Source organism: Pelmatolapia mariae, linkage group LG9, assembly GCF_036321145.2.
Source record: "Pelmatolapia mariae isolate MD_Pm_ZW linkage group LG9, Pm_UMD_F_2, whole genome shotgun sequence".
NCBI lineage: Eukaryota > Metazoa > Chordata > Actinopteri > Cichliformes > Cichlidae > Pelmatolapia > Pelmatolapia mariae.
Genome location: NC_086235.1, coordinates 37972293 through 37979050, shown reverse-complemented (window position 1 = coordinate 37979050; position 6758 = coordinate 37972293). Strand labels below are relative to the sequence as shown.

Below are 6758 nucleotides of genomic sequence, written 5' to 3'. Positions count from 1 at the left end.
ATCCTTTTTCCACTTGCATTTCAAAAAACATTTTTGAATTCCAATTTAATAAACTGCATTTCAAAATCCTTTTTCCACTTGCATTTCAAAAAACATTTTTGAATTCCAATTTAATAAACTGCATTTCAAAATCCTTTTTCCAATTGCATTTCAAAAAACATTTTTGAATTCCAATTTAATAAACTGCATTTCAAAATCCTTTTTCCACTTGCATTTCAAAAAACATTTTTGAATTCCAATTTAATAAACTGCATTTCAAAATCCTTTTTCCAATTGCAATTTAATAAACTGCAGTTAAAAATCCTTTTTCCATTTGCACTTTAATAAACTGCATTTCAAAATCCTTTTTCCACTTGCACTTTAATAAACTGCAGTTCAAAATCCTTTTTCCACTTGCAATTTAATAAACTGCATTTCAAAATCCTTTTTCCACTTGCAATTTAATAAACTGCAGTTCAAAATCCTTTTTCCACTTGCAATTTAATAAACTGCAGTTCAAAATCCTTTTTCCACTTGCAATTTAATAAACTGCAGTTCAAAATCCATTTCCCTTTCCTGTTCGCTCCGGGATTAGGTGCTGGATTAGCTGCTGGATTAGCTGCTGGATTAGCTCTTCGATTAACAACTTGCTGGAGGCTATTCAAATTAGCCACACCGTGGGATGTAAGGAGCTCTCTGATTGGTTGGACAGACACAGGCTGTCTGCCAGCCTGGATTTTTCTAGCTCATAGCTTCGCCCTGCTAAGAAGCGTGTGTGCTTGTACAAAGGCCGTTCAGCCTCGGGATTTACACTCGGCTCGACACAGATATGTGAAGAATGAAGGGACCCTGCAGCGAAACGGAGAGCCCAACCTCTGACTGAGTGCCTGTTTTCGCAGTCTGACCACCTGTTGAAGGTAACGTGCTAACATGGCTAACGCTAGCATCACTGCACGTAGCCCCGTTATTTTAAGGACATCTTAGTTTATGAAAGTTTTACGTCGCAGCTGTACGAGCTAGCTACGTGTTTTGTAAGCTGCTGTGCTCTTCACAAATAAAGCTGGAAGCAGCTCAGACTGTTAGAACCAGCACTGAGACCTGTTACATTTATACAGTGTTAGAGCAATGGCTGCAACCTACAGCCTTTAAACTAGCGATTAAAATGCTGACAGTAAACTCGTCAGTCCAGATGTTACCACATTACTCTATGGTACTTAGAGTTAAAACAACTGAGACAGGCTGATTAAAATAACAGCTGTCAGTTCTCTCATTCCTTATATCAAGACTGGAGATCACACTACTGATTTCAGTTCATTTAATATGTGAGTGCACAGATTCATTCTCAACTGGACATAAATGATGATCAAAGGTTGTATATATGATGAATTCATCAAATCCCAGCCTCTAACACAGTGCGCTGAATCTTAGCTTTGAATGTCCAGTATATTCTAATCAGTGCAATGTAAGCATTCACTGAACCTACAGTATCTACACCTGTGTGGCAAATGTGTGGTAAAGATACAGATAATGAAATTTAATTATTAATACAATATACATCATGAGAAACTAAAGCTGAAATTGATTCAGTTTAGTACTTTTCTCTGTATGTTCTGTGATTATAAAGGCCTTAAATTCTGTGATATATACTGTAAATGATTTTCACAGAGGTCTTAAAGTAGTTAAATCACTGCTGATAGTCTGGTTGTTTATATTTTCACGTTTTTGTGTCTGTAGGGCTGTTTGATGACGATTTGGACTCCTCTGGGAGATGAGGACACACCCACATCTGTTCCATACTGCAGCTATGGATGGTGTTACGGCTCTGAGTCAGCTTTGGGCCATCAGACGCACACACTGGAAAACCAGCACCTGGACTTCATGCAGGAGAGACGGCCTCAGTGATTTAGGTTCATAAGCGAGTTCAAACATTTCTGGCCTCTTATCACTTAGATTCCTTAATCTTAAAAGTGGATGCATTTAAAGCAGGAACTGCACACCTAGCTGTCAAAAGTTTGGCAGCATGAGTACTGTAAAGTTTTGTAGGGCCCTTGTTAAAAATTCCACAAGCACATTTGTCATATATAGTTCATTTTGTACAGTACATTGTTGAAATTATAAACTATATATTCTAGTTGTCCACTTGTCAGTAATTTTTGAGTAAATGGATAGCACTGATAAATCAGTGGTGATTCACCTGCAAATGTTTTTAACAAACTTTGTTTTTTGTAGAATTCATCAGCAGCTGTGAAGAGATGTATTTGAATATCTTCTGGTTCCACTTTTCTTAACCTGGAAGCTGAGGATGGCTGATTTCTGACAAGGACACACACCTCAGCGCTTATCATGGGTGTTTCATTCTCTGTGCAGCAATTCCAGAGAAAACGAGAGAGCAACGACCACTCATTGAGACCAGACAGAAATCTGTCCCTTTCTGGCAGCTGTGGAAACTTCCAATAAGAAAGTTTGCATTCTTAGAACAATGCTGGGTCATGTGTGATGTGTCATCATATGAGGATATTACATTTTGACTTAATTCTGCTCAATTAAGTGTTTTGATCGTTGATCCAGTATACCAGCTTTGTGTTGTGCAGCAAGTTAAAACCCATTGTCCTCATGAGCACAGCATCTAACAACTCTCCTTAAAAAAACCGAATGACTTTAACTGGACACAATGGTTTCCAGTGGGAGATACATTCATCACTCATCTGTGACACTGGAGAAGTCACCTGAGTGAGTGATAAAACAATTTCCCATGGAAAATCCAGAGGAACTAAACTTTGTTGTTTTTTTTGGGCTCAATTTCAGCCTCAGGAGCATCTCTCAGAAGAAAACTGTTTTGCAAATAATCAGATAGAAAGATTGTTGAACCAGGTGGTATTCTCTGGAGTTTAAGACCAAAACTGAACTCAGTGAATTGACATTAGACTGGAATTCATAAGATGAATCGAAATACTGCTGAAGCTGATATATATATATATATAATATATGTGTGTGTGTGTGTGTTCTTTTTTTTCCTCCAATTCACCAGGTCTGTAAAGTTCAGTATGACTGTGGCACATGATACAAAAGAATAAATACAGAAGAATAAAGACTTTATGTGAATAACTTTACTCTTCTTAAAAATAACTCATAAAACAAGTAAAAGTACAAATGTGTACAAGTTAGAGACTTCCTCAGTACGTTTACACTCTTTTGGAGTGATTTTAATTGTGTGTTAAAGAAGAAAGAGATTAGGAGGTAAAGTAGAGGATGCAGAGTCCATCATCACTGAGGCCGTCTCTCCTGCATGAAGTCCAGGTGCTGGTTTTCCAGTGTGTGCGTCTGATGGCCCAAAGCTGACTCAGAGCTGTAACACCATCCATAGCTGCAGTATGGAACAGATGTGGGTGTGTCCTCATCTCCCAGAGGAGTCCAAATCGTCATCAAACAGCCCTACAGACACAAAAACGTGAAAATATAAACAACCAGACTATCAGCAGTGATTTAACTACTTTAAGACCTCTGTGAAAATCATTTACAGTATATATCACAGAATTTAAGGCCTTTATAATCACAGAGCATACAGAGAAAAGTACTAAACTGAATCAATTTCAGCTTTAGTTTCTCATGATGTATATTGTATTAATAATTAACTTTCATTATCTGTATCTTTACCACACATTTGCCACACAGGTGTAGATACTGTAGGTTCAGTGAATGCTTAAATTGCACTGATTAGAATATACTGGACATTCAAAGCTAAGATTCAGCGCACTGTGTTAGAGGCTGGGATTTGATGAATTCATCATATATACAACCTTTGATCATCATTTATGTCCAGTTGAGAATGAATCTGTGCACTCACATATTAAATGAACTGAAATCAGTAGTGTGATCTCCAGTCTTGATATAAGGAATGAGAGAACTGACAGCTGTTATTTTAATCAGCCTGTCTCAGTTGTTTTAACTCTAAGTACCATAGAGTAATGTGGTAACATCTGGACTGACGAGTTTACTGTCAGCATTTTAATCGCTAGTTTAAAGGCTGTAGGTTGCAGCCATTGCTCTAACACTATATAAATGTAACAGGGCTCAGTGCTGGTTCTAACAGTCTGAGCTGCTTCCAGCTTTATTTGTGAAGAGCACAGCAGTTTACAAAACACGTAGCGAGCTCGTACAGCTGCGACGTAAAACTTTCATTAGCTAAGATGATCTTAAAATAACGGGGCTACGTGCAGTGATGCTAGCGTTAGCCATGTTAGCACGTTACCTTCAACAGGTGGTCAGACTGTGTAGACAGGCACTCAGTCAGAGGTTGGGCTCTCCGTTTCGCTGCAGGCTCCCTTCATTCTTCACATATCCGTGTCGAGCCGAGTGTAAATCCCGAGGCTGAACGGCCTTTGTACAAGCACACACGCTTCTTAGCAGGGAGAAGCTATGAGCTAGAAAAATCCAAGCTGGCAGACAGCCTGTGTCTGTCCAACCAATCAGAGAGCTCCTTACATCCCACGGTGTGGCTAATTTGAATAGCCTCCAGCAAGTTGTTAATCGAAGAGCTAATCCAGGAGCTAATCCAGCAGCTAATCCCGGAGCGAACAGGAAAGGGAAATGGATTTTGAACTGCAGTTTATTAAATTGCAAGTGGAAAAAGGATTTTGAACTGCAGTTTATTAAATTGCAAGTGGAAAAAAGGATTTTGAACTGCAGTTTATTAAATTGCAAGTGGAAAAAGGATTTTGAACTGCAGTTTATTAAATTGCAAGTAGAAAAAGGATTTTGAACTGCAGTTTATTAAAGTGCAATTGGAAAAAGGATTTTGAAATGCAATTGGAAAAAGGATTTTGAACTGCAGTTTATTAAATTGGAATTCAAAAATGAATTTACAATTGCAGAATTTATTCTACAATTCATTATTAAAGCACAGAAATTTTTATTTCGATGCGCGTGGCTCTTGTGGTCCTCCATACAGTAGTAATGGCCGAAATTTGGAAGGGATAAGCCACCTAGGTTTTTAGGCCTCTGTAACAAATCCAGCCGTATTCTAGGATTTTTCCCATCCCATATAAATGAGACCAAAGCTTTATCAATAGATTTAAAAAATGATTTTGGAAGGTAAAGTGGGATACACTGAAATAGATAAAGAAACTTGGGGAGTATAATTATTAAGTGTGCCTATGCCAAGAGGCACACTTATTAGGGATGGGTATCGTTTAGGTTTTATCCGATACTGGTGCCAAACCGGTACTTTTGAAACGGTGCCGGTGCTTAAACGGTGCTCAAACCGGTGCTTAAAGAATGGAGAACACAAAATTGGTCCAGAAACCTCTCATGTTCAGCTGTTTTTTGTAAAAAGATAACAATGTTAGCCTTTTCTGCAGCTATAGGGCATATATGGTATCACTCTTGGCGGGAAGCGGTGCTTAAACAATGGAAAAAAGACAAACTTTGTCCAAAAATCTCGGCGGAGCTGTTTCCCACTTTTTCTTTGGTCATTTTAGTCTTTTTGGCCAGGGTGAAGGGAGTATCTACCATCAAACAAGAAGACAGCCGCATGTAACTACGACGGTGTTTGCTAGTTCACCTTTTAAGTGAAAGGATAAGACAGGTCCATTTCACTATAGATGCCCTCCAGATCAAGATCAGCCAGACTCTGCAGGAACTGGAAACCCTTCTACCCTCTCCAATCCTAGAAGAGGTTTACAAGTTTGTGGACAAGGCTCAGCGGGCCCAACACTCTAAAGGAAAAGAAAGACAACGCAGGAAATTTCACACCTTGCTTTCAAAAACCCACACTCCTCAGTCTGAACCCACACAACTCAGAGAAGAAAACACACCTGAAGACAGTCGGGAGAAATGGGTAAAGAACTTTTCAGACCGGAATCTCACTGAACCTGAAAAGAGGGTTTTAGCCAAAGGACTCAATTTCGCCATTTCTCCGCAACAGTTGCCCATAGTGGACCTCATCACAGTCACAGAAACCGCCATACGGATTAATAAATTATCACAGACAGAAGCGGAGCAAATCAGGATGAAAGTCTCAGCCACCCTCTCCAGTGCGAAAGTCCCTCCGTCTAACCTCACATTACAAGAAAAGAAGGCCGTCGCTTCCCTGAGCAAAGACCACAACATCACTATATTACCAGCGGATAAGGGAAGGTGCACCGTGGTCCTAAACACCACAGATTACCACACAAAGATCACTACTCTCCTCAGTGACAACAACACCTACGAAGCTTTAAAGCGAGACCCCACAAGCAGCTACAAAAAGAAAGTTATAGCTTGCCTTCAAGACCTTGAAAAGGACAAAATCATTGACCGCATTACATATCACCGCCTTTATCCAGGGGATGCCATACCCTGCATTTATGGACTTCCTAAAATCCACAAGGAAGGGGTCCCACTCAGACCCATAGTCAGTAGCATAAACTCAGCCACTTATAACATTGCGAAACACCTTGCTACCATCCTTGCACCTCTCGTGGGGAACACCCCACACCACATCAAGAACTCCACCGACTTCACCGACAAGGTCCAGAAACTTACCCTGGATCCAGATGAAACCATGGTGTCCTTTGATGTAGTCTCCCTCTTCACTTGCATACCCACCACGGAGGCAGTGGAGACGGTCAGAAAACAACTACAAGAAGACAGCTCCTTGGAAGACAGGACCAACTTCACCCCCGATCAGATCTGCACACTGTTAGACCTCTGCCTTACCACAACATACTTCAAATACAACGAAGGCTGCTACAGACAAAAACATGGCTGTGCCATGGGCTCCCCCGTGTCACCTATTGTAG

At 40.1% G+C, this 6758-nt stretch overlaps 1 long non-coding RNA gene across 1 annotated transcript; it reads left to right on the top strand.

The window, feature by feature from the left end:
* Positions 1-454: 454 nt before the first annotated feature.
* LOC134634854 (uncharacterized) lies at positions 455-2950 on the top strand. Its single transcript, XR_010094898.1, has 3 exons — positions 455-896; positions 1714-1886; positions 2209-2950. It is a non-coding gene; the product is annotated as an uncharacterized LOC134634854 (long non-coding RNA).
* Positions 2951-6758: the final 3808 nt, after the last annotated feature.